The sequence below is a fragment of the Rhodnius prolixus genome, unplaced genomic scaffold (genome assembly GCF_049639745.1).
Source record: "Rhodnius prolixus isolate KJV_2025 unplaced genomic scaffold, Rpr scaffold_7, whole genome shotgun sequence".
Classification (NCBI taxonomy): Eukaryota; Metazoa; Arthropoda; class Insecta; order Hemiptera; family Reduviidae; genus Rhodnius; species Rhodnius prolixus.
This window is the reverse complement of record NW_027411582.1, coordinates 14,837,614-14,865,451: the sequence shown is the minus strand read 5'-3', so window position 1 is coordinate 14,865,451 and position 27,838 is coordinate 14,837,614. Positions and strand designations below refer to the sequence as shown.

At 36.0% G+C, this 27,838-nt stretch overlaps 1 protein-coding gene across 9 annotated transcripts in view; it reads right to left on the bottom strand.

Annotated features, from left to right (window-relative positions):
- Positions 1–27,838, bottom strand: part of LOC141447041 (5-hydroxytryptamine receptor 1-like) — a 590,328-nt gene that overhangs the window by 243,567 nt on the left and 318,923 nt on the right. For 8 of the 9 annotated variants that reach the window (XM_074114185.1, XM_074114188.1, XM_074114184.1 and 5 more), the window contains one exon: positions 11,054–11,094. The gene's annotated coding sequence lies outside the window, so the exon portion shown is untranslated. Of the gene's footprint in view, positions 1–11,053; positions 11,095–26,714; positions 26,906–27,838 lie in introns of those variants that run through there. The other variant, XM_074114186.1, reaches the window with a different exon arrangement.

Genomic DNA, 27,838 nt, shown 5'->3' with positions numbered 1-27,838 from the left:
ACTCCTTTGTAACAGATACATTGTATCTCTATACAAATAAAGATAATAATTATAAAATAACGAATTTTACAAAATAAAATAATTTTTAAGAAGTGGTAGAATTTAGCACGATGTGCTACCAAATGGTAGCCAAAAAAGCTCTATATTTAGTCTAAGGTTACACAATAATGCGAATCTCCTTAAAGTTTTAAAAGAGAAGATTAAACGAAATACGAGGCGGTTTAGTTATTAGGTTCTACTGCCAAAAGTCGGCCGCCTTTGTGCCAATCTCCTGATGCAGAATTCAAGAGAAAATAGGAAAAAAAGAAAATAAGGATACAATGAAAATCCAGACATCAATAATAGAAAGAATTATACAGAGCTGATTAAACAAAAGACATTTCAATTTTACAATTACAAAAAAAAAAAAAACTCAAGTATTCATTTATTTTCTTTTGCAGAGGTTCCTTTGTTTCTTAATGAAATATCCTGGACGGAGAAGAAGGACCTATGTAACCTAAATAACCTTCTTTCTTTTTTGCTATTATTTTTCTTTGTATGTCCCCCGTAGAGCAGCCACATAAAAGACAGTAGCTCTCTCTTTCTGTGGAATTAAAGAGACTATATTCTCATTAAGCCTCTCCAAGAATGTTCAATTAATTCTATCTGATTCCTTGGTTTTTTCCTAATTCTACTTTTTATTTTTATAAATAATTAGAAAGGATGAAGTGATGATCGTGGTAATATTTGATTTTGGATAAAAATATTTAATTTATTGTACAAATGAGAGAACCGAACTTTTCATACACGTGGGTTAAAAGAGGCTTTAAAAATCACTTTTCTCAAATTTACAATATTATTATTATTATTATTATTTTGGCGCATCAACATCTAAGGTTATTGGCGCCCGGAGCTTTTTTCAGTGCACTGCCGACCTCCGGACAGTGTTCTCTTGTTACAGACAACACTGTCCATCACCGGACAGTGAGCTGTAAGAAGCTCCTAGGAAGAGAAAATCTAAGAGTCAGCAGCTGGATTCGAACCTGGGACCTCTGCGTGGAAGTCCAGTATGCTAACCTCATAGCTAATCTCTTCCCTGTTATTTCTTATTATTATTATTATTATTATTATTTGACAATCATTTCAATAATTTAGAACAGGGGTGGGCAACGTGCGGCCCTTTAACATTTTCCTGCGGCCCGCGGCACAAAACGGCAAATAACAAAAATTTAAATCGTAAAATATTTCAAATTTTATGTTAATAAAGTTTGGTAATTTTCGCTAGTACAATTATTGTCTCAGCGACCAAATCTTATATTAGTAATCCGCGCTCTTTATTTGTATGATCACTCGACTTTTTAGTACGCCATTTTTACACCGACACAAAGCGTGTTGTCGCCGTCGAAGCTACGGATTATCGCTTCTTCTCTAGTTATTTATTTTATAGTGATATATAAATGTGAATACAATCGCATTATTTTTATCTCGTCTGGCTTTTAATAGAAAAAATGATGAAGGAAGATATGAAGCAATTTCATAGAAGTAACTAATGCCGTTTTTTGTTGATTTGTTAATAAATAATAATTAATGAATAATCTGTATTATAAATAGATAAAAACAATTAATAAATAAGAACCCGAAATAAATGTAAACAAAATATATGTAATGTATATACTGTGACCCTCGGTAATAAACCAATACCCTTATGTGGCCCTGTACAGAAAAAGGTTGCCCACCCCTGATTTAGAAGATACATTCGAGACTTAGAAGAAAAGGCTACCCACCCTCTGAAATTTACTTAGGTTTACTGAATTTAGAGTACTGGATTACGTAAAAATTGAAAAACGAATTAATATTGCTAAGATATCTTTTTTATTTAATACTGATTTTTATTATAATTAAATTAACCAGTTAAGCGTGTTTGACGTGCATACTCGTCAAACCAAATCTCTGCTACGGTGCGTTCGACGTGTATACTCGTTGTGAAAAATATAAAATTGCCATTAACTATAAAAAACTCGAAATTTTAATAAAATACAATAAGAATACTTTTTGGTGGGATGTTTCCTTTATCTTACCAATAGAACTGAGGTGGGAAACAGCCAAATGATAAGTGGTTGGTACATGTTTGGTCTCCGCATTAGAGATTGGGGAATTAAGCACACAAATAGAAGCTCTGAACCCTTGTGCGAAGCCCGTTTTTACCTTAGATTAGAGGTACAGGAACTCAGTACGAGCATGATTCCATTTTGCACAGAATTCCAAAGCTCTTTTCTACCTTGTAAAAGCTCTTGCGTCCCCTAGTTAACTAGGGACAATGCATAACGTGAAGCGGTGCAAGATTTTTTGAATGAGCACAGAATGCTCTGGTAATCTGTAAGCCCCCCCAGAGAGATTGCAGAAAAAGTCGCTTGCAGTGACTATTATGACTATTGTAAACTTTTGGTTGTTTTACCCCGCGTTCGGACGTGTATACCACGTCATTGTCTGATTTTAATTTTAATTCAAAGGTAGGCAATTAATGAAATCTTCGTTTTGTTAAATAGGGTATCTACTCTGAGCTTGCAGAACAGGAGTTTCGTAAAAGTTAATATAATTTTTAAAAGGTATACAGTAAAAGCTCTTTATTCGCGGGGTATATGTTCCATAAATATGCCGCGAATACAGAAACCGTGAATACGGAATGGTAATTTATATGGGATTATAGGGGATACGTTCCTAGCTGACACAAAAAAAAAAAAAAAAATATAAAAAAATCAATTTAATTGAAGTTTTTGAACATTTTGATTAATTATCTTAAGGCTGAGGCAATGGTTTGAAGAATTTTGTAATTTCCTCTTGCTTGGCAGTTTTTAAAAGCTTTTGTTTGCAGTCAAAGTTTGAACTTGTCACTACAACTACCATCAGGTTCTTTAAAATGAGCGTAAAGATACTTTGCCTTCACCCGGACCATTGGACCACTCAGGGGCACCCTTTTTTGGATGCGGTCTTCGATCCATAATGGCAACGCCACTTCCATTTATTCTATTGCCGGATCACGAACACTTGCTTTCATTCTGTGCGTTTACATTCTCAAAAACACCGATCGCGGCGAAGGCGGCTTATGTCAAAGTCCTCGGCGATATCATTTAACAACATACTTTAGGCAAAGTTGTAATAAGATCTATTTTACTTTTTTTTATTAGTCCATTTGACGGCATTTACAAAGGATATTGGGTTGGATACCTATTGGAATCCTTTTATTATCATAGTGTACTTCCGCGAATATCCGCAAATATCGGAATTGGGTCGCATTTTTTTAATCCGCGAATAGTGAAAACGCGAATGAAGGAAGCGCGAATAAGGAGCTTTTACTGTATTGTTAACTTTATAACGGCAAATTATCACAAAGAATCGCTCATCTGAAAACATTAGACAGGTTTAGGAGTTTAGAAAATAGGTTTTAGAAGGATATTGGTTGCAAAAAGTAATTCTTCGGTTTGTTTATGGATATTTGTTTGTTTTTTAAGGGAACATCATTCTCGATTGGCAAATAAAAGATATTGTAAAGTTTTCCCAAAAAAAAAAACTTTACTTTCACAACTAATGCCTGCCACTAGTTATTTTAATATGTGGGTTTGATTAATAATAAAACTCGCTAAAGTTGTAAGTAATAACCTGATTTATTAACACGTTAACATTACTCACATTAACATTTACAAGCAACTAACGCTATTCATTACAGTCACCATTTACAACAGTCACAACAGTTTACTGTTACTTACTCACTTCGTAACGCCACAAAACTGTTCCCCGACTGACCACTGGTCCGCACTGCACCGAATTGCACTAGTCTCAGCTACACTAACACAGCTCTACTCATCAACTGACTAATTGCCCAACTAGCTACCACTGAAGCACTCCGCAACACTGACTCTCCAAGACTAACTCATAAACTTGACTATAAACTCTAATAACTCCTTAAAACTTGCTTGAAACTCGATTAACACTGACTTCTCCAGCTGTGTCGGCCTCCTTTTAACTGCGTGCCTCCCTCCAACTGGAACTGCCCTCCTCCAACTCTCTGAGCATAAGTTTCCACGCCCTCCTGATGTTCATTGGCTGGAGAAAACATACTGCCACCACCTCAGCTGTGAGCCGCCTCCTCCCATTCTCCGTCTCTCTCCAACTCCGTCTGTCTCCCTCTCACCTGTCAATCACAGGCTGGGAAACACATATGCCACCACCCCAACTGAGGCCTTTCTCTTAGCTGGCTTTTACACAGGTCACTAACTCCTTGAACAATCTAGCCCTTTCCTTTCTAGTTCAATAAAGACCGGCCCTTTTGTCTACACAGTGGTGGCCTGTTACCGGCTTTAGTCGCTTAACCCCTAGAACAATCTAGGCCTTTCTTTTCTGCCACAAGTAGATACCGCCCCTTTTGTTTATGCAGTGGCGGCCTGTTACTGACTTTGGTCGTTCAACCTCTAGGACAATCTAGGCCTTTCTTCACCGCCCAGGTCAACTTCGTTACACTGCTCCCCTCTTAGAACTGTTCGTCCCGAACAGAAGTCTCCTTCGTGATGTAGGGCAGCAATCGGTCCAAGTGTACCACCTTCATCTTGGATCTGGGCGTGCGTTGAATCCGTTACACCAGGTCGTTGAGCCGTGAGACAGTGGTGTAAGATCCTACCCAGCAACTTAGGAGGTTTTCCTTTTTTGCGGACACGCTTGTACGACCAAACTTTCCCACCTCTCTGGAAAGTTCTTCCAATGACCCGCCTGTCACACGCTGTCCTCTTCTGGTCACCATTCTGCTCCATCCTGTCACGTACCTTTTTACGCGCAGCTCTCCACCTACGGCGAAGTTCCGCAGCACAGCTATCCACGTCCAATTCGTCCGTTCCTGGGCTGCCAAATGAAAGTTCACTGGGTAGTCGAAGCTCCCTACCGAACACAACGCTGGCGGGTGTTCGGCCAGTGGTCTCGTGAACGGTCGACCTGTGCGCCATCATTATGGGAGGTGTACGTTCATCCAGGTCCTCCTGTTGTTTATTCCCCAAAAGTCTCCGTTGGCCTTCTGGGGTCCTGTCGATTCGCTCCACTATGCCATCAGAGTGAGGGTGTAGCGGCGTCGTCCTTGTCCTCCTGACGGCGAGGTTCTGGTAGACCGTCGATGCTGCAGCTGCCGTTGACGCGTCCTGATCTGCTACGTCGTGGGCCTCTGCCCACTCACTGAAGTGGTCCATCGTAAACAGGTTACAGCGCATTCTTCGTCTGCAATCAGGAGAAGGTCCTGCCATATCGCTGGCTATCCTCTTGCACGGAACTCCAACCTTGTATTGCCTCAGGGCACCATGGGTTTCGCGGCTGGGTCCCTTCCTTGCTACCCACTCGGTGCACCGACTAGCCCAGTCTGCACCATCTTCCTGGTAGCCTACCCAAGAGAACCGCTGCTTCCGCTTGGCCCATGCCCTCTTTACTCCAAAGTGACTCCCGGCGATACCTCCGTGAATTTCCTCTTCCTTTCTCGATCCTGGCAGGATTACCCGTTTCCCCTCTTCTTTGCTGTCCACCCTTTTCCGGGCTGGTTCTTCCTGACATTTGAGCACAGACACAATGTTCTCACCCTGGAGTTGTTCCTCCCTGGTCGCTTCAGTGCTACATTCCACTCCTGGTTTAACAATAGTTCCCTTACCTTGGTCTTGCTCTTCCTGTCTGCTGCAGTTTTCTATTCTTTCTTCTTCCCACGCAGCTTTCTGAACTTCTACATGGCTACGTCCTCCTTTAAACTGGTCACCTTCTAAGTCTGACCTGCTATCTGCATCATCCTTGCTGCCTTCATGTTCCTCTTGTATGTTCTTTGCTTCTTGGCCCTTGTTTGGTCCGGCCTTCATTTTTTCAGGTATGTCGCTTACTTCTCTTTTTATTTCACCTTTTATTCCGTCATGGCATGTTTTCATCTCGTTCCGCCAGTTTCTCATATCTTCTATCATTTCGTCTTTCCACTTCCTATGATCTTCTTTTATCTCCTTCATCATTGCTATTAACTCTTCCATGCTGGGCTTCTTAGTACTCACGGGCATACAACACTCGTCGGTTTTCTAGAACTTCCAGCAATTTACCCGATCTAATAAAATCAACACTTACTCGTCTAGCAGTTTTACTATATCCCACTTCTGACACCAATGTAAAGTTTTCCCAAAAAAAAAAAACTTTACTTTCACAACTAATGCCTGCCACTAGTTATTTTAATATGTGGGTTTGATTAATAATAAAACTCGCTAAAGTTGTAAGTAATAACCTGATTTATTAACACGTTAACATTACTCACATTAACATTTACAAGCAACTAACGCTATTCATTACAGTCACCATTTACAACAGTCACAACAGTTTACTGTTACTTACTCACTTCGTAACGCCACAAAACTGTTCCCCGACTGACCACTGGTCCGCACTGCACCGAATTGCACTAGTCTCAGCTACACTAACACAGCTCTACTCATCAACTGACTAATTGCCCAACTAGCTACCACTGAAGCACTCCGCAACACTGACTCTCCAAGACTAACTCATAAACTTGACTATAAACTCTAATAACTCCTTAAAACTTGCTTGAAACTCGATTAACACTGACTTCTCCAGCTGTGTCGGCCTCCTTTTAACTGCGTGCCTCCCTCCAACTGGAACTGCCCTCCTCCAACTCTCTGAGCATAAGTTTCCACGCCCTCCTGATGTTCATTGGCTGGAGAAAACATACTGCCACCACCTCAGCTGTGAGCCGCCTCCTCCCATTCTCCGTCTCTCTCCAACTCCGTCTGTCTCCCTCTCACCTGTCAATCACAGGCTGGGAAACACATATGCCACCACCCCAACTGAGGCCTTTCTCTTAGCTGGCTTTTACACAGGTCACTAACTCCTTGAACAATCTAGCCCTTTCCTTTCTAGTTCAATAAAGACCGGCCCTTTTGTCTACACAGTGGTGGCCTGTTACCGGCTTTAGTCGCTTAACCCCTAGAACAATCTAGGCCTTTCTTTTCTGCCACAAGTAGATACCGCCCCTTTTGTTTATGCAGTGGCGGCCTGTTACTGACTTTGGTCGTTCAACCTCTAGGACAATCTAGGCCTTTCTTCACCGCCCAGGTCAACTTCGTTACAATATTTTGAAACTGGACTAGTTGTACGCCTACTAGCTCAGTAGAGGAGTTTTTTGTTTTTATAGTTTTTTGTTTTTAAAAACCAGTTTACAGGAAACCACGTACACCCAAATTAGTTTTTTAAACAAAATTTGTGCACAAGAGCACATCAGAACAGATTTTTCGGTTTAAAAGCAAAATCTAATCTGCTAATCTGACGTTTGATGCAGGGATAAAAAATAAATATTGACTTTTGAGGCGCCCATAAATTTACACACAAAACATTTAAGTGGTGAAAAAAGTGCTCTCCTAGACAGGCAGAATAAAAGCATTAAATCTAGCACAAAAATGTTTAATGAACGTAGTTTTTATTATTTTTTTTTTCTTTTTAATTTATTTGCTATTCACAATCTACAAAGAATAAAATGTAATAAGTGAATACGATAAACGAACACTTCATGGCAGGATCAGCTTGAGGAGAGAAGCTGCCCACCGGCAACACTCTCGCTGGAGTTTCTTGTACTATTGAAGCTGGTCACGAGGCCAACAGCGTTTCAATCGTCGTGGAGGACGATCTGGAATCGTTTTAGAGGCGAGATTTCGAACAAGAGGATTGGTACAAAGTGGAAGAGAGTGAAAGAATTTTCTGTATGTAGATTTAGATTCGTCAGTTACGTATGAGATTTTGAGATCGTTATGGAGGGTGGAGTTAGAGACATAAAATGGAGAATTCGTAATCTGAAGGAGTATTTTGGATTGGAAGGACTGAGGATCTTTTGTGAATTAGAAAGTTTGGCTGAACCCCACAGTTCGAGTCAGTAAGTCCAGAACGGTTTGAGTACGCAGTTGTATATTACGTCTTTTATGTTCCAGTAGCAGCATAGATTGTCTGCCAATTAGTGGCAGTAGTAATTTGTTTTGTCGGTTGAGTTCTAGTGTGCGGATTCCACGTTAGTCTTTTGTCGATGTACATCCCAAGGTAGCGAACTAAATTAGCAGAAGAGGAAGAGGAATTGAGTTGGAACTTATAGGGGGACAAGAATTACGACGCAGAGTAAAAGTTATCTGTTCGCACTTTTGAGTATTGAATTTGACCCTCCACTTTTTGGCCCAGGGTTCTAGTCTGTGTAGATGAGAGGAGGCTGTAGTGGCGTCAGAGTTTTTTAATAATTAAAAACAAAAATTAATTAAAAAAAATATTATATAGGTATATATGATGCCTTCAAAATCTCCAGATATTTATAATCCAACTACCAACTAATCAATGAAACTGAATATCTTCCCCAATTTCCAAAACATCATCAAGTTCCCCGTATGGTCGTCCATATTTTCCAAGCGTTATTAATTGACTTACCAGTACTTCTACAATTGACCCAATCATCAGCCAACTAATTCTATTTTACATCAATGTAAAAGAATTCATGCTGGTAATTTATCTCTTTTGAAAAAATAAAATTTCGTTAGAACCAATTTTTCATTAAAAATCTCAAAAAAAGAGCACTAATTAAGAAAAAGTTTGATTAATACTTTAATTAAACAATTTACCAAGAAGTGGAAAAGATTTTATTTTATTTAAACCTGAAACTTTTTTTTTTAGGAGCAATTATTGAGAATTACTCAAAATGCTTTTTTTAAAAATAAAAATCAATTGAGTGAAGGTGGGACTGAAGTGAGCGTACTGCGAGGATAGGGTCAGAGGGTGTGGAGAGAATGGCAGTGTCGTCAGCGAAGGTGTAAATAGAGGTATTAAGGTTAGAAGGTAAGTCGGCAGTGTAGATTGTGTAAAGAAGAGGAGCTAAGACACTTCCCTGTGGCACACCAGCAAGGACAGGATAGATGGAAGAGTGAGTAGTGCCTTGAAGAACTTGAAAGAATCTAATAGAGAGATAAGAGCTGAGTATGAGGTAATAAGTGCTAGGAAGAATGCGGTTGAGTTTCCATAGTAGACCTTCGTGCCAGACTCGGTCGAAGGCTTGCGATACATCCAGAGGAATACTCCAGTGCAGTATTGTTTTCGTTCGAGTGAAGAAGCGATGGTGTCTACAACATGATGGGCCTGCTGGATCGTCGAGTGGCAGCTTCTGAAACCAAACTGATGGTCCGGTATAATTTCGAGAGATTCTGTAATTTCGTGGAGGCGTGGTAACAGAAGTCTCTCGAATATTTTGCCCAAGAGAGGCAGTAGGCTTATCGGTCGATAAGAAGAAGGGTAGTTGGGTTGGTTTGTTGGGCTTAGGTATCATTCGAACTGTAGAAAATTTCCAGAGTATAGGGTATTAAGTAGTTCTGAGAATAGAGTTGTAAATGGTAGTGAGGAAGACTATTGCTCTTTTGGGTAGTTGGAGTAGGATGTTGGCAGTAATTAGATCGTAACCAGGGCTCTTTTTTTTATTGAGATTAATAATGACTTGCTTGACTTGGGAGGGTGTGAACGGTTTTGGAGGCATAGAAAGAGGTGGAGGTATGTCTAAGTCCCTAATAACGTCTTGAGTATGTTGTGAGTTGTGAACGTCAGGATGCGGAATGAAGACAGTGGAAAGGTGCGTTGCAAGTAGTTCAGCTTTTTCCGAGTCACATTTAGCCCAGGAACCGTCAGTAGTACGAAGAAGAGAGGAGGTAGGTTGAAATTTTAGAATACGTCTAGTAGCAGCCCAAAGGGAGTTGCCTTCAGTAGTCAGAGATTTGGTATATTCGGTGTATTGTTTGTTGTAGTATTTGTGGAGTTCTTTTTTAAGTTGGTTTGTCAGGTGATTAAGTTGCTGTTAATGAGATGGGTATTTTGTAAGTTGCCAGAGAGATCTCGTTCGTCGTTTGTTAGTTGGGTGGCACTTACTGTTCGGTCGCGATCGGAGACGTTCGGCCAGTTCGGCTGGCTATGACTTTGCGCTGGTCGGCCCATCGCCCGCGCGCGTACTGACGTTCGCCTCCGCTGGTTGGACTTTCAGCTTTGTATATATTTTAACTTATTTTCGATGTTATTCTATGCCATTCTCACGCTGCCCAACTACCCCCTCTACCTTCTCTTAGACCATAGGGTCACCTCCTTATCTATTGAGGGAGTCCGCTACTGACCAGCTTCCTGTACGGTGCTTGGTCTGCTGTATGGGCTTTTGAGCCTGCTGGTTTTACTGTGCTTCTTACCGCTTCTCTACGCTGCTACGCTTCGCTTCCGCCTTGGTGGTATACACGTACCATCACTCGATTGCCATCCAGGGACACCACCCCAATTATTCTACGCTTCACGGGCCACTCCGTGGACCCGCTTCCGGTGCAAGGTTCGTTCTTTCCTTACGCCTTTCCTGAGATTTCCCTCTTCCCCCCGCTACGCTTATCCCCCGGCACGCATATACGAGTACAGTTACCAATTCCGCTTTCCTCAGACAAGTATATAGTTACTATTTCCGCTTTCCTTTTAGACGTAGATACATGTACTATTTCCGCTTTCCTTAGAGACGCTTATACCTCTACCATATCCGCTGTCCTGGCATTCGCCCTTATACCTCTAGCACTGCGCTTCAGGAGCTTCACTTCCGGCCGCAAGGGTAAGTGTTACTCATTCCTACCTCTGCTCTACTCTATATATATTTGCATGTATTTAATTGTGAACTACATATTTCCGATTACTGGAACCTACTACGCCACTTCCGGTTTTATCGGCTGGCGCATAGCGCCCCGCCTTACGCTCCGCTTTGGGGTGTCAACGTTCACGCGCTGACACTTACGAACAGCCAATTTTCATCAAATTTGGAAATTAAGTGCCAAATTTGATTCTTAATATTATTATACCGATAACAAGGTAGTAGAATACCCAAAAATGACAATATAGAAGTGCCTTTAATCAAATAAACCAGGTAAAAATTGGAAATTATTTATAAAGAAAGGTCAAAGTTTAAAGATCAAAGATTAAATCAACATTTGACTAATCTAATATATTAATTAACAGTTCAGTTACTTACTTGTATTTCAATAGTACGCAGCTGAGTGAGGGAAGATGTTTCTGAAAGAAAGTAAAATATTCGTCAGGAATACATTTACAGAATCATTTACATATTATGGTAATTTTCTTAAATAAAAAGAATTTTTTTTTGAAACTCAAAAAACAAATTTTAATCGAATATTTTAAAATTATTTGAACTTAATTCACACTAAATTACATTAAACACAAAAAATAGTAAAACAAATAAATTATTAAACGCAAATATAAGAGCTAGGAAATGCTATGTAAGCTAATTTAGGCAAAATTACCCATAAATACCTTCGTAAAACGCATTTCTAATATAGCATATTACGTCTAAAATGGTTCTTTAGCAATGTTGGGGGTGTGGCTAATAAATAACGAGTCTGATGTTGTAAAACATTTTATTTTAAATTAATACATATTTAGTTATTATCACCTTCAATATAGAAATAGAAATAGAAATAGAAAAGAAATTTATTATTCTGGGACAATTGTCCCCTAAGAATAAATACAGGAACAAATAGAGGCCTTAACAGTTTGGCCTGTGATTATACAGAAATTAAATAAATAAATAAGTATTTACAAAAGTGAAAATATAATAAGTGAAAATGAAAGTAAAAATAAAATAATAAAACAGCAGAAATTAAGGAAATAAATTAAAACAATTAGAATTTTGGAGGAAGCTGAATAGAAAGTAACAGAATAGACGGGATTTAAAGATGGATAGGGTAGGAGCATGGCGGACAGATGAAGGCAAGGAGTTCCAGAGAGAGGTAGCACGTATTAGGAAGGACTTGTCAAAGGATGAGGTACGGTGAGAGGGAATATAGAGATCAGATGAGCGAGATCTAGTGTTACGGGAATGGATGGAGGATTTAAACTTAAGGAGTTGAAAAATATAGGAAGGCCTTTGAGACTGGATGACTTGAAAAAGGAAAGAAGCCAAAAAATATTGGCGGCGATAGACAGGAAAAAGCCACTTCAACTCATCGTAGCAGTGTGAAATGCTAGAGTCTCTGGAAATGCTGAAAATAAATCTTATGAAGCAGTTCATGAGGCGCTTAAGCTTAGCTTCAATATCACCAGAAAGACCGCGATACACTAAACAACCATAGTCGAAATGGGGGAATATAAGAGAGGAAACTAGGAGTTGCCGGGTCTTAATTGGGAAAAAGGTGACGGGAACTATTAAACTGCTTAAGGATATGGATGGAACGACGAGAGATTTGGGAAACATGGTTTTTCCAGGATAGGTTTTGATCGAAAGTGATACCGAGGTTTTTCACAGAGGAACAATATTTTATTGGGGTATTGTAAAGGAAAAGATTAGGAAGAGGAGCCCCTCCCTCATCCCTACAACGCTCCATGCGAATTTACCATTGTTCGAAACAGTGCTGGAAGTCTTTTTCTGTGAGCTCCTGCATGACGCGTGCCGCTTTTTCTTTCACAGCTTCAACGGACTGAAATCGGTGTTCCTTTTAATGTAGATTTGACTTTGGGGAACAAGATAAAAGTCACATGGGGCAGGTCAGGCGAATAGCCTAAAACTTGGTCGTTTTTTCCTTACTCTTTCACGGAGTTGAGCAAGTACATCACGGTAGTAATGTTGATTAATTGTAATCGATATTTTCATCCGTTTTGAACGTGGAAGGGCGACCCGGGCATAATAAACATTCATCGCTCTAAACTTCTTTTAATAAAAGATAAGTTTCAGTAGCGGTTTTACCCAGTTTCACGACAATTCGTTGCTCTACTGCATGTGTAGTATCATATTTTCGGCAAAACAAAACTAACACCTCTTACACGAAACGACGGTTCCGGTCAGACAGATTTCTCTACAAACACGTGAGACGCTGCAATCGAAAGAGAAGGCTTTACGCTGCACAGCTGTCGGCCGTTAGGATTTGGCGCATGCATAGTTCTTCTGTAGCAGCATCCATCTCGTTATTTAATAGCCACACCTCGTATGCTAATTTTCTTAACGTAACGATTTACAAGAAGTGTATCAATAATAACTGCGTTGATACTTTCAAAATGGGTGCAAAAAAAATTGGTGAAAATGGCGACACAAATTTCTATTAATACTACTGCCGAACTTATACATTATTTCAAACACTGAATATTAAACATAATCCATGTCGTAAGACTGTACATTATACAGAAATGGCACGTTTAATCTGTATCCATCCTTCATCAGAATGGACCAAGGAAACTTATTCCAATAAAATTGTAGATCAATAGATGTACAGGAAATAAGAAATACGAGGGTCGTTTGAAAAGTCCGTGCAAAGTCAGAGAGATAGCACCACTGGCGCGTATCGAGGTTATGTTTAGTTAGTAGCATCTCTTGGAAGAACACACACCAAGTTTCAGCCAGATCGGTCTATTTCTTTGTGTTTGGCATTCGTTTGAATCGAGGAAGTCGAGTGATTTTCAAAAAATGGACGAAAAAGAATTTCGTGTGTTGATTAAACACTACTTTATGAAACGCAAAACGCCTCAGGAGACTAAAGAGAAGCTTGATAAACATTATGGTGACTCTGCACCTTCGATTAGAACAGTTTATAAGTGGTTTCAAAATTTTCGGAGTGGCCATATGGGCACAAGTGACGCTGAACGTTCTGGACGCCCTGTTGAGGTTACTACTCCAGAAATCATTGATAAAATCCATGATATGGTGATGGATGACAGAAGAGTGAAGGTGCGTGAGATTGCTAGTGCTGTGGGCATCTCTGCCCTCTGGTACATAATATTTTGCATCAACATTTGGACATGACAAAGCTATCCGCAAGATGGGTGCCGCGATTGCTCACGCTTGACCAAAAACGAAATCGTGTGAATTGTTTCAAGGACGGTTTGCAGCTGTTCCAGAAGAATCCGCAGGACTTCTGTGGATGAAACATGGATACATCACTACACTCCTGAGACCAAAGAACAATCTAAACAATGGGTTACCAAGGGGGAATCTGCGCCAAAAAAGGCGAAGACCGTTCCTTCGGCCGGAAAGATTATGGCGACTGTCTTTTGGGATTCGCAAGGAATAATCCTCATCGACTATCTGGAAAAGGGTAAAACTATTACAGGTGCATATTATTCATCGTTATTGGACCGTTTGAAAACCGAGCTGCAAGAAAAACGCCCACGATTGGCCCACAAAAAAGTCCTTTTCCATCACGGCAACGCACCAGCTCACACCTCAGCAGTTGTGGTCGCAAAATTAATGGAAATAGGGTTCCAACTCGTTTCACATCCCCCCTATTCTCCAGACTTGGCTCCCTCGGACTACTATTTGTTCCCCAATATGAAGAAATGGCTGGCGGGAAAAAGATTTTATTCAAACGAGGAGGTGATTGCAGAAACGAATGGCTATTTTTCAGACTTGGACAAATCCTATTATTCGGAAGGGATCAACAAACTAGAGCAGCGTTGGACGAAGTGTATAAGTCTAAAAGGAGACTATGTTGAAAAATAAAAAAGGTTTACCCCAAAAAATTAAGTAGTTTTTATTTTTGCACGGACTTTTCAAACGACCCTCGTATAAAGAAAAGTGAAAAATCCGATAGTTGAATTTCCTTCACACTATAACAGTAACAAAATTTAACTTTCCTCAATACGGCAGAAATATTTTAAAATACTGAAAATGGATTTTGTAACGTGAGACACTTGAAGTTGTCACGTCTGCCTTTGTCAAACAGCTTGTTACAGGTTATGGTGAAATCGTATCATGTTTTAACTTAAAAAAAATTAAATTCTCATCAAAAACTTTTGTTTTTTGCTATTCACAATTTTTCACAAATGAAATGTAATTAGTGAATTTGATTAAGGAAGTGTTCATGACTTTGATCAGCTTAAGAAGAAAAGCTGCTCACTGACAACAACTCTCGTTGGAGTTTCTGTTGTTACGACTGTTGAAGGAGATGATACAGCATTTCAATCGATGTGGAGAAAGGAACGTCTGGAATCGTTGTAGAAGATAAGATTTTAAACCAGAGAATTTTGTGCAGAAAGGATGAGATTCAAAGAAGATTCTGAATTTAGACTTAGTTTCTACAGTTACATTTGAGATCTTGAGATCGTTATGAAGGGTAGCGTTAGAGACATAAAATGGAGAATCCATAATCTTGATGAAATATTTTTGGATTAAAAGCACTGGAACAGTAATTACGGTGATAATTCAGAATCGAATATCTGTACGATCCAAATTACAAATATATAGGTTTCGTGACCGTAAATTATTAAACTAAGGATTGAAGATTGGTGAGGAATCGGTCCAAATAAAAACAACATCTTGTCTTTTTGCCGTTTCTGTAACTCAACCAACCCGCATAGCCACGCCCTGAAGAAGACAATATATTTGTCGAAACGTTGGCAAAAAAGACGAGTTGTTTTTATTTTACCGATTCCTCGCCAATCTTCAATCCATAGATCCATATTACTTCTCTTACAAGTTGAATAAGAAAAAGTAAAATATTTAACGAAAAGAGTTTAAAAAAAATACTGGGGCTGTGTCAAGGACACGGCCGTGTGTTGTACGTTGAATACGTTTACGTAACGGGTTATATTTTTTATATAAAATATTTTTATTTATGTATTTAGGATGAAATCAAGGAAACAAATCGACGATCGAACACAATCTATGCCTATACAGTCCGTTGTCGAAGTAGAAGCGATTTCATCATCCACTTGCATAATTTCAACCGCCCCAGCTGCAGATGTACTGGACACCGTCGTTGATCCGCTCGGCCGCGTTCATTCTTTTACGTTCCTAGGCACAGCTTGACTCGGTTATATGGTGTTTTATTATTACCATTCGATTGTTCTTGAGAAGCCCTTTCCAACCGTATACGATCTCTGTATTTGGTTTTTGGCTTTTCGACGCGTATAGGCCGACATTATATATTTTTGATAATATTTTTTTATTCTAACACCTTATTGTATTCATTGTCACTATTTTACACTAATGTTTTATATACAATCGATAGATTGTGACGACAGCTGACGATTAAAACTTAAACGAACATCGTAGCTTCTCCGAGTCAAAAGTTATACTAATTGCAAATCTCGATACGCAGCAAAATGATCTCAAAATGGCAGCGTTTCCCCCTCCACACTCCTCACTTATCGTAATGAATTCTTTGATCCTTTAGCTATCCAGTGGTATAATTTAATTTTGGATGTAGACGATAGATTCAAAACTATAATGCCAAACTGTATCCCCCGATTTTGTTATCATTAGGTTTTTTGGATTGCCACCATATGATAGCAAATTTAAAGACGTAGGTATTCACGTCAAAATTATACGAGAAACTTATTCATAATAATTTTGGAAATATCAAAAAGATAATTGAAAGCTTTTGTTTATTTTTGTCTTTTGATGGTATCGATTAGCCTAACAATTAAAACACGAGTTTTCAGCATACAATTAATTTTAAATAAAACTGCAAAATTCAACTTTGATTGCTACAAAAGAAATAAAAAAAGATTTTTAACGGCATTAAACAGCTGTAAACTAGCTAATGTGATAGAAATCTATCGATACGGCCAACTTAACTGACAAAATTTCCCCAACATTGACAAATAAAATCCAAATCAAATTGGATTAAGTCATGCGCACCTGTGGCAAATTAAATCCATTCTGAAGTTGAACTAGAGTTCTACAAGTACAATTATCTCGTCTGTTAGTAAGTGATGAGGTTGTTGAAGGTGAATGATGTTGAACACGGGTATATACGAAGGGTGTTGTGAAGTGGTGTTGTAACCCAGGTAAAGGGGGTACTTTATAAAGGGCGGAAATTACCGTACAAGAAGAGAGTCACGTTAAATGTCATTAAAGTGGTGAATGAAAAGTGATGATAGTGGGATTTCTCATTGCATTGTCAGCGCGAATAGTATTGTTTTTAGTAGTCATTTTAGATGCATCCTCCCAAGCATTTAGTATAAAGGAAATGTTCCATCATTGTGATTCTTTTTAAAAAGTTTTATGGACTCATTGTGCAAACAAAATTTTTGTATTGATGAATCCCTTTCACGGAACACAATTAAATCATTACTCTAATTTTATTCTTTTTTTGGTGATTCTTCTTGAACTCAACATAATTTAAAACATTTATTTATTTTGTTTTTCAAGATAACTGATGAACAGTCGACGAAAATTTAGCACCATCTTTTGACTGATTTTACTTCATCAAAAATGTTAGTATCCAAAAGAATCCCACCCACCTGTAAACAATAGCATTTTTAAATGCATACCCATTGCCTGTAGCTAAAAAATTTTAATCACAAATCCCTAGCATTTAATGAGCTTATATTACATTTATTATAATAAATCGCCTACATTATAAATTATATGATAACAATCTTACACCCCTCAATCCTCAAAGTGGGCACGCCATTGAGAGTTAACGCGTGGAGAACTCCTTTCACCATTTGGTGAACTTGCACACCAAAATATCTACTTAAAATTTTTTTTATTGTGCCTTATTACCTTCTTCATCTATAAATATTAATCAATCTATATTATACACAATATATCAATCTGTATTATATATATCAATCTGTATTATACAATATATATCAATCTATATAATAATCTATCAATATCTATATTAATCTATCAATATCTATTTTAATCAATTATTATTATCTCTTGTGAATATTGAAGAGGTAATTAAAAAAACACTTGTATTTGTTTCAGCTTTGTAAAAACGAAGAACATCACAATAATCAAAACGTTTTAAAAAGTGTTATACAGGGTGTTCATTTTAAGACGGCTCAAATGCATTTCAAACTTAAACGGTTGTTCTGAGCAAAAAATGGTAGATGAAAAATTTGTTGTCCGTCACCTCTAGTTTCCGAATAAGTGACTTGATTTTAGATTCCTGCCCGCATACGCGGCTGACGCGCGACCAAAAGTGAGGGTTCGCGGTTGACCTCCATTTTCATATACACAGTTTTAAAGAGGATAAAAAGTTATGAAAGAAACCGGAAACCGCAATTCGATATCTTCAAAATTAAAGGTGCTAGGCCATTTTAAAATCTGGTATTTATTAATCATATTTCAATTTTTTAACTTGTTATCAAAGAGAAAGAAGTGCACGCGATAGGTCATTTTTATGTATTTTTTCATCCTCTTTTTACTGAAAATATTGCCAAGACAGTAAAGCTAGTATTTTTCTTAATATCGGGAAATAAGTAGTTTTCCGAGTGATTTTTCTAAGAAAAATCAAATGTTAAGAGCTTTAGATGTTCTCAAACATACACAAAATGGCTAAAAAATAATTTTATATCTTGTTACAAACAAGAAGGTTTAATAATTATTTGGTAATTTTGGGAGAGTTGTGTTTAATTACCAAAAAAATTGGAAACCTCCTGCCACATATTTAAGTGATCAATATCTTTCATGTAAAGGACCAATCTTATCCCTTAAATTGTCAAATAATGCACTTTACTCAACTTGTGAAGCATGTACTGTGCCTTCAAAGGTACCTCCTCTGGCTCGCAAGCCAGGTTAGCCAGGATCTACTCTCTGTATCTGAGAGTTAAGAAGGTGCATGGAGATCTTAAAGAGAGAGTAGATCTGGACAGTTTATACAAAGGAGGTTGTAAATGAAGACGATATCCGATTGCCGTATCTGCAGGATAGTTTTAGAAGTCGGACATAACATGAACATAACCATCATTGAACACGAACCTTATTTGTAAATGTACTAGACATTATATTCTTTTTTTCTCAGCAAATCAGCCATCCAACACCACACTTTGTACGGCAATCAACTTTACGTTTATTATGGAAAGACTATGTTTAAATCCTTTAACTTTGAGGAAATATGGATGCCTACCAGAACTGCAGAACATAAACAGTCCAATTGGATGAACCAAACATAACTAAGCCGGCTCCCACCAGTGTACAGAACTAAGTTTTCAACCATCTACTTACGGTCTTTGCAGTAAGCGTCCATTCACTTTGGCGACGCGTGTTTTTTTAAAATTTGAAGATGGGAAATTCCTAACTTAACCATAGTAATTGCATGCATTCTGCTGATCAACAGACAAAATTAAATGCAAATAACAAAAAGCTCTGGAATTGCTATTCCACCATTTATTGGCAAGCAAATGATATCTAGCAAAACTACTGTACGATATTGCTCAATGTATGATCGAGTTTTAATAGTGCTTCGAACTAAACGCAAATAGTGAACTGGAATATTTTAGTTTGTTTAATGTAATTGATACAAACAGTCTAGGTTTAGTCTAGTTTATCAACTGCTCTCTGTATCTGATTATTTTAAAGTTAAATCAGAAGAAGAAAACTTAATTGACCAGATACAATGATGAACTCAGTTCTCAAACTTTAATCTAACTTATTTAAAAAGTAGAAATTCAACAATTAACGCTTAAAATCAATTAAATTTAACAGGATGTGTACGTGAATAGATAGGAATTACTGGAAGAGCATTTGGTATCATGAAAATCAGAAGGAATAAGCGGAATTATGAACTAAATTTCACCTACGCGCTCATTCTAAGGTTAAGTGCCCAATTATCTCAACCAAAATGAAAGGCAATACTCTATTGAAATGAAAATTTATTTCATTTTAACTGGAAAAGCGTATGAGAAGCACCCTTCATGAAATAAGTACACCAATTGTTGTTGAAAATGCATTAAATGCATTACTCCACTAGAGAGGACTTAATCTTCGACGGTTTACATAGATATTTATGCTATCAGAAACCAAGTGTGCTTGAGAGAGAGCAAGGTGAACATTATAAAAAAAAACTCAAGGCACATTAAGTTGAAGAACTGGTTTAAAAAACTTGAAAAATCTCTTAACCTATAGCTTACGTTAAAAATAAACACTGTAAGGAATAGATTTTCTTTTAGATTAAAGTCTAGGTTTGGTATTGTTAAGTTTTCTATGCAACTGAGAGAAACAATTAAATGGTTAGAGAAAGGGAAACCAATCTTTTGTTGAATAGTACAAAACAGTAAAAGATTTCTACTTCAAGGATAAGTCGAATAGAAAAACAGAAATGCAAGCAATCATGGGGGGAGTGTTGGTCTAGTGGGCAAGAGCTTGGCTTTGTGTGTAGAAGATCACCGATTCGAATCCCCGCGTATGGCTACTTTTTATTTGTTAGAAAAAATTGTTTATTGTAAAGTGTAAGCTTCCGCCCTTCTGCCCACGCCTGAAAAAATAGGCGATTACGTTATACTTTATTTATTACGTACATTACTTTATAAACAATTGAACTGATACTAAAATTTTGGAATTGTTAATAATTTAATCTTAGCTAGAAGAATAATAGTGGACGCACAACCATTCTTCAGTTGCTCAGTGCAAGTAAAATGGCGCAGCTCTTGGTAAAGGCGAGGAAAAGCTGGGAAACTCCTTGAATGACGCCCACCGTAACTTTTCAAACTTGTTTTCCCACAAAGAAGTTATCTAGTCTTCTTTTTTTTTGCCTCTTTTCCCTTTTCTTGTACCTCTTTTGTTATCAAGCCATCCTTGAAATGATCTTCTTTTATTCTGTTCTTTTTCCTTGTTAAAATCACTATGTACTCTAAACATCCATTTTGATTACTAAAATGAAAGTAAAAGTTTTACCACAAAGAATAAACTCACCTGTTAGGTACTTTAAAAAAAACTAATAGTGATAAAACCCTAAACCTAGAAAAAAAAAACCTCACCAACTAAGCTGAGCTAAGAAAAGTTAAGCAAGAAATGGAAATGAAGGGGTCTTCCAAAAGAGAATACTTTTCTGATTTGAGTGATGTATTATGAAAAAAATGAATTTTAAAATGAAATTAGGATCCAGTTTGGAAGTGATCAAAGAAGATTGACAGATAAATCATTTTACATCTTTAAACTTCTGTAAAAAAACGAAAACTTTCTTACTGAAATTTTTAAGGAATAAAATTGGAAAATTATGGATTTTTAGGATATCAACTCTATTATTATTATTATTTGATATTTCACGCTGTAGGATAAAACTGCCATGAACTTCGGAACAATTCAGACTTAAAAATCATCCTGGCGTCCTAGACCAGCACAGTGAAGACATTAGAAGTAACCTCTTGGAATGGGTAAGATATCAGGAAACATAAAAAATTGCTTCCTTAAGCAATTTCCTTACAAACAAAAGTACAGAACTTAAAAACAGTTCTCCGTATTAAAACTGTCCGGTAGGACAGTTGTATAAGGGTTGACCATCAAAAACTGCACGAAAAAGTGTAACGTTGAAAAACACCCAACTTTGACAATTTTTTTCTATTTTTCTATAAAAGATAAAATTCCCAAATTTTCTTTATAATATAGGGCAAATCCTCCTTTATAACTGTAATTTTTTTGCAACCACCCAGATCTAATAGGTTTTGAGAAAAAAGTTGCCGAAAATGAGCAAAAACGGCTTTTTCAAAAAATGTTCTTGTTCTTGTTCTTCTTGTTGTTGTTGTTGTTGTTGTTGTTGTTGTTGTTCTTGTTCTTGTTACCTTTTTTGTAAACAACGTAGCGCCTAAACGCGTGAACCGATTTTCATGAATGAGGTGTCATTCGATTCGGAATTTTATGTAGATGTGCCTTTTGGGGGTCTCGGCCCTGTACATCGAATGGGAGAGGAGTTAGCCCCCTTTATGTAAGGCCCCCTCCAAAATTATTATTACTAATTACTCTGTAAATCTTGGCCCGATTTTGATAAAATTTGGTAGGATGATAGGGTTAGGGCTCCCCTACCTAACAATAAAGCGACGATCTGCTCTTACACTTGTTAAGGGGAAGTATAGCAATCGTTTCAAATTATCGACACGTGAACCAATTTTCATGAATGAAGTGTCATTCGAATCGAAATTTTGTACTGATTTGTACTTTAAAAGTCTCGACGCTATGCCTCATAAGGAGGGGAGTTCGCCCCACCCAAATAAGGCCCTTTCTAAAACTATTATTACCAATATTTCTACAAAGCTTAGTCCGATTTTGATAAAATTTAGCTCAAATAAGTGGTTAAAGCTCCTCTACGTGGCTGTGAAGTGCCATCATGCTCTTACACCTACTAAGAGGAAGTACTGCAATCGTTAAAATTATCAATGAGTGAACCGATTTACATCAATGAATTGTCGTTCGATTCAAAATCTTTGCCTTTTAGGGAGAAGTACTGTAATCGCAGTTTATTTTTCTTGCTCCTCTTAAAAGGAAGTACTGAAATCGCAGTTTAATTTTGCTATTTACGTACAAATACCTTCCTATTTTATTCAAAACGCTTTCTCATAAAAATGGTTATTGAGGATGGTTTGGGGACCGCAACTATAATCATTCTTTAAAAAGATCTCTCCAGTGGTAGTTACGGTTCCGATTTAACACCTTATCAGGTTATAATGATAGAATAGCTTATTCCAAATTTTAAAAAATCTGTAAAGCAGACGTAACTTTGCAAATAGACAAAAAGGAAAATCTATCCAAAAGGTACAAAAATCTCCTTAACAAAAACTTACAGTTTTAAAAGTTAAGTATAAGGGTTGATTAAACGCCAAAAGGTACACAAATCAGCAGTTCCCAACATTTCATTAATACTTCATTGATATAATTTAAGTAATTTTACTGCATTAACTTTTCCTTCACATTTTTTAGAATTTATTAGATGTCACAGACCCTTATGCTGGCCAGTTCATTCATAATATTTTTTTATTATAATTATGATAAAATGAGTGATGAATTATTCTGAGTAGTCACATATACATGCATGTTAAAGTAGAAAAAAACAAAGTTAGAGTCGGCCACTTTTTAAATTTCAATCACGGAGGATTCAAAACAATATTTCAGTCTTAAATTCGTCTTACCGAAATATTCGTGAGCACAAATAACATACATTTAATAACAAGTAGATTATTCAACAATATTTACTCATTTCTCAATTGTAATTTAATTTAGTCCCCCTAATTTTACTTATGGTAAAATACTGGAATAATTAGCTGTCCTAAAAATATGCATATCTTTATTTTCTTTATTTTATATTACATATATATAACATTGTGGGAAGAACACCTAGATTGAGAATGTAATTGAAGAAAACTATATTATTTGCGATAAAGCCAGATTATTTATTACTTATTATTACAAACGTTTGACTACAACATAAAATAACAATTACTTTAATCGAAGAATGAACTTAAACCAATGATTTTTATTTAAAAATAAAAATAAATGCATAAAATCATTGATGTAAAAAAAGTTTATGAATTTTTTAGCCTCTTATTTTTTTTATATTTTTTATAACGTTTTCTTTTTCACCTGTGATTAATAGTTTGATTATTATAGATAAATAGATATTACAGTCAATCTAAGTTAAATGGTGTGCTACTTGAGTAAATATTTTGTAGACGAAAATGGCCAGCATAAGGGTCTGTGACATCTAATAAATTCTAAAAAATGTGAAGGAAAAGTTAATGCAGTAAAATTACTTAAATTATATCAATGAAGTATTAATGAAATGTTGGGAACTGCTGATTTGTGTACCTTTTGGCGTTTAATCAACCCTTATACTTAACTTTTAAAACTGTAAGTTTTTGTTAAGGAGTTATTGTATGGTTGCAAAAATTCTTAGTATGTCTTTACACAGACTACCCATAATTCTCCTTAACTTACTCCAAAAATTTGACACCAAAGGCATCAGTCTTATTTATAATATGGTTCCTCAATTAAGATACGAGTTACAATCTATTTGCTACACAGACTTTATCAAGAGACCCTATTTATTTTAAAGATGAATTAAAAAATATAATCTCCAAATTAACTAATAGGTAACTAAGTATTGACATTAGATCAGTATTTGATTCTAAATATACACAGAACTCTAAGCACTCTAGGATTAGGAGAGAATTATCTAAACTGTTGCTTTAAAAAGATAAGAATAATAATTCAATTATGTTTGGCCAATTAAGCAAAATTTACTTTATATTTCAATAACAGTAAATTTGAATTTGTCATCATACATCAAATCAATTTAGAACCAATCTGCCAATAAGTAATGATGTTAAAATATCTTTGATTGCTATCAACAATTATTGACAATTAATTCAATCAAAAATATTGATCAAATATTTTAACTTTGTAAGTCAGGCAATTAGATGTAGAAGTTTTATCTTGAATGTTTGGTTGGTTAATTATTACTTTTAAATATTAAATTCTTTGTTGATTTATGCTGCATATATTTAAGTCTGAATTATATATTTATGTCTAAAGTTAAGTTTAATATTTTTGTTCATTTATTAACGAAGATTCATTCAATGATTGTTTGTTACCTCTGTTCTGATATCTTTTCTTGTATTATTATTTTTATAATTCATTGTGTTTGTTTAATTCAGCAAGAATTCTGCTTTTGTTTTCTTGTTTTATCTTTTGTTTATTTATTATGGAAGATTCATTCAATGATTGTTTGTTACCTCTGTTCTGATATATTTTCTTGTATTATTATTTTTATAATTCATTGTGTTTGTTTAATTCAGCAAGAATTCTGCTTTTGTTTTCTTGATTTATCTTTTGTTTATTTACTGTCGAAGATTCATTCAATGATTGTTTGTTACCTCTGTTCTGATATCTTTTCTTGTTATTATTATTTTTATAATTTCTTGTGTACGTTTAATTCAGTAAGAATTTTGGTTTTGTTTTCTTGATTTATCTATATTATTATGAATTGCCCAAAGTGTAATCAGCTCTACTCTTTGTTTATAAAGTACCGCGTGTACTATAAAACAATAAATAAATTTTCCTTTTTACGCCGAGAAGGTTATTTTCTTCTATTTATAAACATACTAACTAAGTATATGAATTTAACAATTTCTAATGATGAAATTTCCTAATTTAGATGGCAATAAAACCGCAAAAATCTTTACTAATAACGATCATAATAACATCGCCAGTGTTGAAACATAATGTAGCGCATGAATATGTACAGTTAATATATATATATAAAGCATAGATATTTCCACAGTTTCCTAAGCCAAAGCTATAACCACTAAGCAAGCTCGCTTCAGTTTCCCAGCTCACTTAGGCTGTACGAAACCCACAACCATTTCAGAAATTCAATTCTATTTACTCAGGGAGAGAGAGAGAGAGAGAGAGAGAGAGAAAATGCCTTCAAACTTCTAGTCACTACACTGAACATACTTGATACAGCAGTGCCTTAATAAATTTAACTCAGTCATCAAGTCATCTCTATTGGCTTTTAAGTCATTCCCACTTGCAGGTGGGTCTTTGCCGGTAATATTACTTCAATGGAGTTGCTTTTATCTTCTACACTTATATTTGACAATTTCCGCCTTTCTTCATTTATTTTATTTTCTAGTGATGAATGAGAAAATGTTGGTATAATCATATTCTTCTTCTTCTTTTTGACATTACAGCCCATAAAAGGGTCCTAGCTTACTCCAATTTTTCCGGGCAACAACACAAAATGAAATATCAACGCCCCAACTACAAATTAGGTGTCCCGGATCGAGGCGGAAGCTCATACTTTACTATAAACAATTATTTTCTTACAAATAAAAAGTAGCCGTACGCGGGATTCGAACCAACGATCTCCTTCACACAAAGCCACGCTCTTGACCACTAGACCAACACATGCTCCACCTTATAATCAATTATAATTTGAATAAATAAATTATAAAATGATTATAATTACACAATTTTGTTTAATAAAATGTCGGTCTTATATCCATCCAGTACACAAAGAGCTTTCCCTAGATTAATAAACTCATTTCAAGGATTGATGCTCCACTCAACAACAACACTCAGCAAAGATATTACCTCTTTGTCGTGTCATCACTTTACTCAGACATGAGAGCCTTATTTCATGGTACAACTTTGAAGAGCACCAGCCATTTTGTTTTAGGGTATGTTTTAATGTCTTTTCCAGAGATGGGCTTTAACTTAAACACGGTGGGGTGCAAATAAAATTTATTCAGCACTGCCAAATGTTAGAATACTTCAATTAAATTTTCTGGCAGATAAGTAATTTAAAATTTTTCACGTGTTTACAGTAGAACTTTGTAATGCTAAATTTTAACCTTACAATTAATTTGACGTTGTAAGTCAATCTCCTCACATGTTATTGTTGATCAATAACTACATCTACTTGTTGCCTGGAGAAATCGCACCGGCAGTTGTCAATTTCAATGATGTTGCTAAAAAAGAAACTCTTCAGTAAAAAGGGTCATTTCCGGTTTGCTGTTTAAAACAAAAGTCGCACTCCAAGTGTTCTTAAAAGGCGTGATTTCCGGCAAAAAACTAAAAATTATACTTAACTACAACATTATCGCTGATTTTTCACCAGATTGATAGAAATTAAAATATGAGAGGAACCAGTGGAAATATAAGTGAAATAATCAGATCATCAATATTTGCAGCAAAAATAAACGCAATGGAACAATAAATCATTTTTTTTTTAAATCAAACATATTACTTACCAAGTAAAGGGATTCTTATTAAGTGGAAGAAAAATTGAAAATTAGAACGGATATGAAAGAATTGAACGATTCAATAATTTTTTACTGCAAAAATATTGTTTTAAAGATCGGCCAGAGGTGTGGAAAACGGTATAAATCAACAATCAATATCACTATACTAACAAAAAATATAAAATACTGAGAAAACAGAAAAATAAAATTGTTACCTGAGGCGATATTTTTGTTTTATTTCCGGCTGGCAATACCAACAGAATTCCATCTGGCCATCTATCATCATTCATACCCAATAGCCGTCCAAATAATAAACTGTTGTATTATTTATTTTCTGCTGATGGTGTAGGTTTCAATTCTTATGTATGGTTGCCAGGCAACCCAATTTAAATGATTTAAGCATATTGTTGCACTAGGCAAGTACGAGTATATTTAAATTTAGCTAATTTTAATTTATACACATATGCATGTGCTAACCACTCAAAAGACACTCTCTTACCGCAGATTAGGTAATTAAATGTTCTCATCACTTACAATATGTACTAAAAAGTAGTTCACTTAAAAGTTTTCAGTAAAAAAAAAAAATAACTAAAAAACGTCCAAAATTTAATTCAAATAAGGAATTTTAGATAAATATTTATTTTTTTATATACAGCGATCTTTCATCTTTATATACTGCAATCTTTTGGATTGCATTATAAAAAATTAGTTCTATAACTGGTATAAATAGCAATATTTTAGTGATAATAGTGAATGAGATATGGAAGGTTAAATTGTAGAGGTTTTCAAGTACGTTCAAATTTCAAACCATTATATCTCTCTTCTGATTTATCAGAATCCAATGATTTCTTTACCAAATTGTAGAGAAAAGATAGCTCTATAACTGATAAGAATCGCAATGTTTTAGTGGTAATAGTTAATGAGATATGGAAAGTTAAATTTTAGTGGTTTACAAATACGTTCAAGTTTCAAAGCATTATATCTCACTTCTGATTTATCAGAATCCAATGATTTCTTTACCAAATTGTAGAGAAAAGATAGCTCTATAACTGATAAGAATCGCAATGTTTTAGTTGTAATAGTTAATGAGATATGGAAGGTTAAATTGTAGAGGTTTTCAAGTACGTTCAAATTTCAAACCATTTTATCTCTCTTCCGATTCATTAAAATCCAATGATTTCTTTACCAAATTGTAGAGAAAAGATAGCTCTATAACTGATAAGAATCGCAATATTTTAGTGGTAATAGTTAATGAGATATGGAAGGTTAAATTTTAGTGGTTTTTAAATACGTTCAAGTTTCAAACCATTATATCTCACATCTGATTTATCAGAATCCA